This window comes from Cynocephalus volans, chromosome 4 (assembly GCF_027409185.1).
Source record: "Cynocephalus volans isolate mCynVol1 chromosome 4, mCynVol1.pri, whole genome shotgun sequence".
Taxonomy (NCBI): Eukaryota; Metazoa; Chordata; class Mammalia; order Dermoptera; family Cynocephalidae; genus Cynocephalus; species Cynocephalus volans.
This window is the reverse complement of record NC_084463.1, coordinates 85,432,678-85,443,575: the sequence shown is the minus strand read 5'-3', so window position 1 is coordinate 85,443,575 and position 10,898 is coordinate 85,432,678.

Below are 10,898 nucleotides of genomic sequence, written 5' to 3'. Positions count from 1 at the left end.
GTGCAGAGTGTGTTACAAAATTGAACAAACATCCTGTTGACTCAAAAATAAACACATGAATAATTATAATGATATAATATGTTCTATTCCGTAGGTATAAATCAAATATTTTGAAGCAAAAATTCTGGAAGAGTTGCAAAGTCTTCCCTGCCTATATTTTTAGCACCCCACACTGCCTACCACAAGAAAATAAAAGAGACTTAGTATAGCTGTGATTCCGTGAGGAGAGGCATCTGAAGGCTGATATTGGGGAATTTTCTTGTGGTGAGTTCTGAGGAGCAGTTTCACCTGGTCAGAATATATTGAGTATAAAAGTTAGGGCAATTTATTCATTCCAAAAATATTTACTGAGTGCCTACTATGAGCTGGCATCATTTTCATTCCTGAGATACCCCAGTGAATAGAACAAAAATCCCTGACATCACAGAATTGACATCATTGTGGGAGAAGACAGACAGTAAGCAATAGACATAAATCAGTAAATAACAAAGTATGTTGGAAGGTATTGTTGAAGTAGTTACTCATCTCACACCCCTTTGGGATTGAATAATTTCTCAGGGGATCACATAAAAATTGGAATTGCTTTCAATTGTCTAGTTCTGTTAGACTTGCACTTTCTTTGAATTAAAGTGACACAGAGAATGGATCCCGTGGTGCTCCAGCTATATTCAAGTTACACATCTTATGATGCTTACTTCTTTACATGTTTTACATTTTTGCCCTAAATGTATTATAAGCTCCTTGATGGCAGAGATTATTTCAATTTTGTATTTTCAGAACCCTTCACAATGGATGCTGAGTAAAAGATTGGTTATATTTACAATGAGCCTTGAATGATGAGTGGGCTTACTGGTGCAGTAAAAGTAGAAGATGAGCCACGATGTGAAAGGGCAAGAAGAAAGAATCTGGAGTATTTGAGAGGCAGCAAGAAATTTAGTGAAAATTGACCTCTAACTTGAAAGCCCATAATATTCCTGTGATGTAGAAAGAAGAACAAATGACGTAAATATTTTTTAAATGGGAGAAATTAAGAAGGAACTAGGAAGTTATCTATTAATGTCACAATAACCCGCATGACTCATAATTTATCCTGCTCTTTATGAACAGACCAGCCGCATCAGTTTATCTGTCACTGTGCAGAAACAATCATCTACAATCTATTGGCAAGGTTTGGAGTTTACTTAGAAGTTATGTCTTACAGGATAAGGTTTATGCAAAGAAACCTGTGCTTCGAAGCCCTTGAAACGAAGTCTAAGGTGTTGCTTGTAATCAGTGTCACACGTTTGGGTTTAGTAAAGCCCATCTCTGGGAAGTTAGTCTTGCTGACACAGTGGTCTCCTGAGGCTTTGATCAGATAAATTCTTCTCACTCTGGCTCTTCAATTGTTTAACTTTGCAAAGAATTACCAAGCATCAGGAACATTTGGCTAATTTCTGGGGAAGTAGGGAACAATCCCTGTTTTTCTTGAGCACTCTGGGGTCCTGCAGAATGAAGATGCTGTAGAAAGGGAATAGGACATTGTGATTATGATGAGCGAGGGTGCTGAAGTACACAAGTGGGACTGCATATCATTGTGATGAAAAGATAATTAGTGAAACATCTGTAGCCTGGGCAATTCATCTAGCAATGATTATACAGAGGCTGGCTGCAAGGCAATACGGTTATTGTACAGCATCCTGGAGGACCACTAAACAGATACTGTAGCACTTCTGTGGGAGAAGAAGAAGGAAGTGAGACAACTTGCTATGCAACAGAAATAATGACAGAGCCTAAGCAAATAGCACAACGAAAACATTGCTCTTCCCTTGAATGGAAGCATTAAAAATGCAAAGAGCTGGGACCGCATAATTTGCTTCCTTTTAGTTTCAGTTTGAATACATTTGGGACTTTCCCCCAAGCACCTGCTCCTTCCTGTCCTTCCCTCTGCCCTCTCTACTGGAAAGAAAAAAAAAAAAAGAGGCCAAAACAAAACATGGAGTACATTGATTGGAAACAATTTCAACAATCAGATCAGAATAAATGAAGGCAGAGCAGAGTGAAGTCATCTCTAAACATGGAACTGAACAAAACTGGTAATTTAGAAACAGCAGGAATGATTGAGTTTGTGAGTAGCATAAGAATAAAGAGAAGGTGGAATTCATAAGGAGAGTACACAGAGCTTATTTCAATGTAAATGTTTTCTTGGTGAAATGATTTTGGGAGACAAATTAGGGACAAGCCAGGCATTCCGGAGGTCTCCTGCTTTTGTGGGGCGAGGGTGGAATGGGGTGGAAGACCAGGTTGCTTTCCCCTTAAGTACCAGCTAATACAGCCCAAGCCTTTATCTTGCATGATCGCAAGAGGGCTGGTTTTGCCTTGAGTATTTCTGAAAATCACTGACGGTTCCACAAATCTATCTAGCATGTTGTTGCTTCCCCGTCCAGGTACCTGTCCTGGGCTTCTCCACTGATCACTTCTTGCCCACTCTATTGCTACAGCTCTCTCCATCCATTTTGTGCTCCAAGAGGACCACTCTGTGTTTTTTGTTTGTTTTGTTTTGTTTTGCTGACCAATACAGGGATCAAACCCTGGACCTCGGTGTTATCCTCTCAAACTAGCTGAGCTAACCAGCCAGCTCCCACTCTGTATAATAATGCTTTATGGAAGGCTTGAGGACAGCATGAAGAGATTATAGCACCATGATGTTAGGCATCATTTTTCATAATCCCTTGGCTGTTCCCCTTCATAGGAGGTCTCCTGTTGGCCATCTCACTCCTTAGACCGGAGCCTGACACCATCATTTTTCATGTTTCCACTCCCCTGCATCTAGACTGGTTTCTTCTCTCTAACCCATCCAGAGGGAGCAGCAATTAATATCAAAAAGCAATGTACTTTGCCCGCAGTAAAGTCAAACATTTTCTCTCTTAAATAGAATATTTAACATCTCATTATAATTCTCCTACATTTGGAATAAATCCACTAGTTCCAGCCTTCCTCAAACTTCAGATAGTTTGTTATCTTTTCTTGGTTGACCAGAAAGACTTATCAGCTTTCTAGAATGTTGTCAAGCTTTCTAGAACAGTATATATTTCAGCATCCATCCCAGAATACAAAAAACTTTTCTTTTCTTACTCTGAAAACTCCTACAATGTTGAGATCCAGATACTATTTCCTGAGATTAGGAGAAGTGGTTGCATTTTAAAGCCAGTTTATTCAAACTACAATTTTAAGAGTTCTGTAATTATCTCCATTTTATACATCATATATTAGAGTTAGTGAAGTCAGGAAATTGTATCATGTTATATAGCTAATAAGAGAGGCAGAGCTATGTTTTGAATGCAGGTATAAAATCATATATAGTTGGCCCTCCATATCTGTAGGTTTCACATCTGTAGATCCAACAAAACACAAGTCAAAAATATTCAGAAATATTTCCACAAAGAAATATTCCACAAAGTTCCAAAAAGCAAAACTTGAATTTGCTGTGCACAGAGTACTATGTCAAATCCATGTGAATGAGTGATCTGTTGGCATTGTACTAGGTATTATAAGTAATCTAGAGATAATTTAAAATATGAAAGAGGATGTGTGTAGGTTGTATGCAAATACTATGCCATGTTATACCAGGGACTTGAGCACCTACTGATTTTGATATCCCTGGGGTGTTCTGGAACCAATCTGCCATGGATACCTAGAGATGACCATAGGTGGAATTTTTCAAGGTCAGGGACCAGTCAAGTTTTTTTCAGTTAATATTTTCTTTCAGGGAAATGTGAGACACAGAATAATGAAGAGAAATGCCTAGGGAAGGCCTAATGCCATTTGGTGTCAACAAATGATAGATAATGTCACCAAGATTCCTTTTAGAGTAGGAATTTATTTCACTATTTCTAATAGCTTAAGTGTTGGCATTAGAATATTTCTGTAGCTGGAGGATCTGAACTGTAGAGAAGCTGATTCATCTTTTAGCATTTTACCTTAAGCACATGTCAACTCCGAGGATTTATTAAACATCCGCGGCCTAGAGAACTTCAACATGATTGTAGTGAAAATATTTCCTAAGTATTGCCCTTGTCTACTTCATTTGGTCTTTAGAATTAGCAATGACATGTTTCAGTCCTGAAGAAACATATGCAAGACTGTCCTTTAAATTCACTTTATTCTATTCCAACATAGTAGCTCACAACAAATCTAAGACACAATAGAAATATAAGCTTACAGTAAAGAGAATTCCTTAAATAAGTAAATCAGTTAACTTTTAAAAATGTGTTCATTTGAATCAAACAAAAATAAGTCAAATGGATACACTTCCAACGACAGGCATAGAAATTGTGCTGTCAGAATTAAATTTGCCTCATCTCCCTGTTATTTGAGACAATTGGCCATTTGTGTGAAAATCAACTAATTTTATGCTCCCGTGCTTTTTGAAAAGAATGATGCAGAGAGAGAGAAAAACACAAGTGAGAGCCACCTGAAGATAACACAATTTGGGTCTGATCATTCAGAATGAACTGAAAATGTTGCTACCATCACACACGTCATGGGTGACTGGGTGACCTTTGAACCTACATTGGATTCTATATTATGAGCTTGAGAATTATTCACTTCTTGAGGATGGGAAATATCAGTTTAAATGCTTTTGAAGGGCCATCACTTAAGACCAGTGCTTTTCCCAGGAGGCTTATGATGGTCTTTGGTTACACAGAACATAAGTGGATGCTTCACTGCTCTGTTGTGGTTGGTTTGACATAATAGCTACAATACTTTACATGTTTTCACATATTATAGACTAAGGTGTTTACATTTGTTGGCTCCTTTCATTCTCATAAATGAAATAAGTAGAGCAGGTGCATTGTACCTGCTCACAGTTGCTTATGCTGTAAGCACAGTTCCCGAGATTACACAGCCACAGTACTTTGGAACTAGAACTGAAACTAGCTCTTAGACGTCTTCCCTCTTACGTAATATTATTGCTGTATGATTTTTCCAAGTGTAGTTTGTTATAGGATTAGCCAAATTTGCTGTTGGGGCCCTCTGAGGTAAGTGTGGCATATGAAGATTTTCTGAAAACTCTTATTTGCCATTAGATAGGATTGACCTGAAGCCAAATTGAGGTAGAATAATGTGCTATCATATTCCTTGCCTGTTTCCCTACTCCTTCCTCAGCGACAAACATTCTCATCCTGTCTGTTCTTTTATATCAAAAGGCCCTTTTTGCAAAACTCACTCAGAACCGTCTGTCTGAGAGAAAGCTCATGTTCCAAAATGATTCTCCTTCCAACAAAACTCCAGAACCCTCTCATTCAGGTGACCTAGGTAGAAACCAACCAACGAATTAATTCCATTAATTCCGAGCCCTCCATAAATGACTGAATAATGTCACCGTCAGGGGTATATACATTTGAAAAGAGGATACTTGGAGGCTAATAAAGAGAAATTAAACTTTTAGTCTTGTGTTTTCATTACAGTTTGTGCAGGAGAGAATTCATTTTTATTTAGTCTGCTTAGACTTGTGGTACTTGCCATAGGGCGGGCAGAGCACCAGTCCCTTGCGATGACTCACTGGTCTCTGTGGCTCTTTTTTTCAGTTGTTGTGGCTCCTTGCTCCTATGTGAGTCCAGGGAACCCTGTTAGTGGTCTTGCTGGCCTGAGGACCACCAATGCCCTCTTCTCCCCTGCTGTCTCAATGCAACTTCATATAAAGGGCACAGCAGCGGCTTTTACCAGCCCTTGCTCCTGTGCTCACCAGGGCCAGCCTTGAAGCAGCCAGGGCTTGAAACAGTCAGAGCAGTTCTTTCTTTCTCTCATGTAGCTTCTCCTGCCTCCATGCACTCCGTAGGTCTTTCCTCCTCTTCCCCTGAGCTCTAGCTGCCCCAGCTTGGCTGTTGTTGATTTTTAATAGTTGTAAATTGGTTGATTTGTGGGAGAGAGTGATGCTGGAGACTCTATTCCACCATCTTGACCAGAAGTTTCTAAACTTATAGAATTTTAAATAACTTGGTATTTAGCAGGTTCTCAATAAACATTCATTTTCCTTCCTTTACTAAAATTGTTCTTAAAGTGTCAAATCATACTGGTTCCTAGGATGGAGAAATAACCATGGTTTGGTCTGATAAGGGTGCTTGGAGGGGATGAGTGAGGCTGTTTAAGAACACGCAGGATTCAACTGGGGAATTTTATTTTATTTTTATTTATATATTTTTAATTTTAACTTCTCAATATACATTGTAGTTGATTTTCATGACCCTTTACCCTTTCCTCTTTCAGTTGGGGAATTTTAAATGTAGGTTATAGTAGAAACAAGATGTTGGGTAGGGAATGAGCAGACCCGTTTGACTGAAGGGAGGGTTACATAGATGTATAATGAGAGCTGTGATGAGAAAAGCCATGTGGGGCCAGGTTAAGGATCGCTTGCCTGTTTGGCCAGAAGGAGTTTTGAGGAGAAAACAAGAAGATCGAGTTCAAGAAAATCGACCTAATGACAGTTAGCAGAAGGCACTGGGGAAACAGAAAGAGAAGATAGCTATTGCCATAGTCTAGGAATAAGGTACAAAGGACTTGGACAAGTATATTGACAAAGGAATTAGAGAGGAGAAGATTAAGACGAAACATTGTGCAGAGTTGGAGGAGAAAATCTGGTGACTGAATGGAAGGGTAGGCAAAAGGGAAAATTAAAAGGGAACCCAAAGTATTGAGCCTGGGTGTAAATTCAAGAAGAATGGAAGGTTTGGGTTCAAGTGGGGCCATGAATGTAATTTTAAATATGTGGGCAATGTGATGGCAGGACAGCCGAATGGCTCTATGTAGCTTTGTTGGATATACTGAAACATTTGTAGTTTCCCAAACATCACACTCTTCTCTGTGCCCTTGCCTGTGCCCTCTCCTCCACTTTTCGCTAGCTAATTTCTGCATGTCTGTCAAGACTCAATTTAGGAGCCATGAGAAAATGTTTTATCCTCCTGCTTCTTGGCCAGGACTTGATGTGTCACCTATGGAATCTAGTGAAATTCTAATTAAACCTACACCAGAATATTCATCACCCTATGTTACAATAACTTGTTTATTTGCCTTTCTACTTCGAAGGAGTAGGAACTCTCTAGTACCAAGAGGAGTGGCTGGTACATAGGAGGCAATTAACAAATTACCTATTGAATGATGAATGATTAACTAAAGTACAAATATCTAGAAAACTGTTAAAAAGGTAAGCAGTAAGTGGGATTGTTTTTCCTTTTCCTTCTGAATTCATAGCAGATACAATTACAGGCCTCTGCATCTGAACATTTAGTCTTAAGTGTCAATTTACCATGCTGCTTCCTGACTTAAAACTAGGCCTTTTATTTTAGCAATGCTTCTGAAAAGATTCTGTGCTTAATCATAACCCATTTGAACAATTCTCCGGATGAAGGGCATTTTAATTCTTATCCATTCTTTTCTACCTGCAGGAATCAATGGAGCAGCAAGAGAGCAGATTTTCTTGCATTCTCACTGCTCCTTGAGGTACAAACCAATTTTCTAGCTTCAATATATCAGAGCAAATAATTGTTTGGTTCTGAAATAAAACTCTTTATTACAGCAATAGTGATAGGACACCAGTAGGACAATAAAAAATGAAGTCTTAATGCATCTGATGTGAGTGTGTTAGGCTGGCAGGATTCCTGGAGGAGGAGAATGGAGCCTGTGCAGAACTGACCACCTGAAGGTCCAAGTGCAATCATAAATGATTTCCATAAATAGTGCTATAGAGTCTTTGCTGTCTTGTGTGCTGTGCTGAAAAAAGGAGAAGAGGCTGCTATCCTTGGAGGGAAATAGACTTCTTTTTATATCGTTAACAAAGAGGAGCCCACTGGCAGTGCACACTATGACATTTGCTTTGGGTTTTGAAAACACATAGCACCACCTTGTTGGAAAAATTGAAATTCTATGCAGCAACTGCCTGGGACACATGCAGGGCAAGTTATCCTAGCTCATTAATGATGTGACCAAGAAAAAATAAAATCTCTTCATCATCACCTAGGCAAAACAATATAATGGCCAAAGGGCAATGTCACAAAAGTAATAACTGGATTGGGAAGCAGGAGATTGAGGTGAAATAGAGTATGGACATTGGAGATTGACCTAAATTGTTGCATGACCCTGGGGCATGCCTGGGGTCCTCCCGCAGACCCAGAAGGAGAAAGAGTACCCCCGGTGTTGGGACCAAGGGATCTCGGGGAAAAGTGAGCCTGCTGCCCGCCAACCCAGCCCCATGAAAGAGACACTCAGACGTGGCAGGGGTCCTGTCAGGGCAGTTCCACTTTATTGCCATTACACTGCAATTTATATAAGCAAGCAAGCAGGGGCTTTCCATGAACTAACCAATCAATTAAAGGATCACGCGGGCATGCATTTTGTACTAACATGTTGAGCATAGCGATCATGCAGGGTTCACGAGTGCGGAAATACTGGAGGACGAACAAAAACCTTCTGGAGCTATCTTGGGTTTCGCCTCCCCTACTTCCTGTGGGTACCATCTTCATCCTCCACCCACAGGCACCATGTGGCTCACAGATAATGTTTGCTCCCAAAAATGGGCCCAACAAGTTGTGACATTGTGTGTTCTGGTTTTCTTACTTTACAATAGGGACAATAGAACTCTTTCCATGGGATTATAAAGATCAAACCAGAAAATATGCCCAATAGAGAATATATTTCTGGCCAAAACAGGGCACATTTCTTAACATTTATTGAGGGTCTGTTAAATAGGGTACTTGCTTGAATATGTTAAAAACAATTAAAGGCTTAAGAGAAGCCCCTTTGTTTCAATGGAAATAAGTGGTGTGACCAGTGCACCCAGACACAAATGCCCTAGGAAAGACAGTGGTGGGAAGATAATGGAAATGCGACTTTTCGTTACCTGCACCTTGCAGGGAGGAAAACAACTTTAAGCACTGCAGCTATGGCAGACTGAGTCTTTTTTCAATGTTGCCCATCCCCACTCTAAACTTTGTATGTATGTGTGGCTGTGTGTGCGTGTGGGCCTGCATGTTCCAGCTCTATCCAGAGAGATTCTACTGGAGGAACGGAGGGTGATGGATTTAAAAGTTTGGAGACTCCGTCAACCTAAGAATGTTAGGAAATCAGCAAATTTCTCTATTATTTCTGTCTATACCCTGTTTCTCTAGATTTTAGGGAAGCTTTTGAAAGAGAGGGGATAAAACAATCTGACAATCACAAAGAATACCTAAGCATTTGCTAGGTGGCCTTGAAAATAGCTGTCATTTTCAGTTCACTTTTTGATTTTAGGTCAAATTGACTTTGTTACTCTGACTGAACTTACTGGTCAATTTAATGAGTGGAGGAAAAAAGAACTAGCTAGATTAATTGAGTATATAAGTCCAGACTTAGTGCTAAGAGTGGAAACTTTACTGAGGGCCGAGTATCCATGCGAATCTTCCTGGGCCTTGTAGAAGTGATTCAGCCATGGCAGGGAGATCCAGGTGGTGACAGTATTAGAGTATTATATAGTGCACTGGAATGAGGAATGGCAAAGGGAAGCCATGGGGAGGGACACAGACAGGAGAAAAAGAGCATCAGGATATTAGGACCCCAAATCCACTTTTATATTATTTAAAGATGCCAGGACTAATAGGATGCAAATAAAACCACGTCAGCAGTGCACAGAATGACAAGGAAAGGGCTTTCTAGGTACAGTAGGGAGGGAATGAGGGAAAAAAGAAATTTTGGAGATTAATAGAAGGCGGCTTTGTGGTAGTGGGAAGACATTAGTACTGAACAGACAGACAGATTTCAGTCCAGATGCAGCTTTGGCCCCTGCGTATTTGATGATTTATTCATCATATTTGAGCTTCATTTTTCTCATTTATAAAGTGGCAACTATGAACATTTACTTTGCAAGGCTTTTATAAAAATAAAATGTGTAAAAGAAGGCAAACCATCTATTACTGTCTATGGCACATAATAAGGCTTAAAATGGTAGCTACTATCATTGTATTTTACTAATTAAAAAGAATTTTGAGTCCTGGAATAAGACAGAAGGTACCTTGTGTTTAATTCTCCCTTGAGTTTAAAGTACCATTCCCTACAGAAGCCCTTTTGAACTGACAGGGTTAAAATTTCATCGCGTGTCCCCTGAAAGGAGGCTTTACTGAAACAGGGGAAGGCTCTTCGGAAGCAGCTTCTATTCTCTGAGATGAAAGAAGCATCGAATTCAGATAACGCAGCCGGACATGCCTGTTTTTGATTGTTGATAAATATTTCATTTTACATTTTAAATTTATAGGGGCCACAAAATCATTGAAGATGAAAAAGAATTCAGTACTAGGCTGTCCCTTTGCAGGACTGTTTCTCAGAACACACTTGTTCCCGTTTTGTTCAAGTGAGACTGAGGCAACTTGGCAGCTGGCCACTGACAGCTATGTCGCAGCTGCAGAGAGCACGCCATGTGGAAGAGTTTCTTTTTCCCCTGTTGGTGAGTCTAAAACATCTCCCTTCCAGGATGAACTAAGAAGCAATCATTACTTACCCAGCTAAAGGCTTGATTTTTTGTCTCAAAAAATTTCATGTTTGGGCTACTAATGCTACGTGTCTACTTGTCAGGCTTTACAATGGAGAGATGTGCAGCTGTTTTGTTACCATTTACACTTTATGGCAAGGAACTGCAATGTCTTGGAGCTAATCACAGGGAAGTATTTTAATATATACATGAAAAGGACATTCAATTAGGAAAATTCTGAGAACAACCAAAAATGGAAAAAAGCACAGATGTTTACACGATTGTATTACTGTCCCGGATGTAGTCAGTTTCTGGAAGGCTGAGCCTTCCTCTCTCTAAATTTCAATTATATTACTAGCAGTAGGCCATCTTCATAGTAATTGGTACACTCACTTTATCTAATGGAGTATTTTCATCTAATTGACTC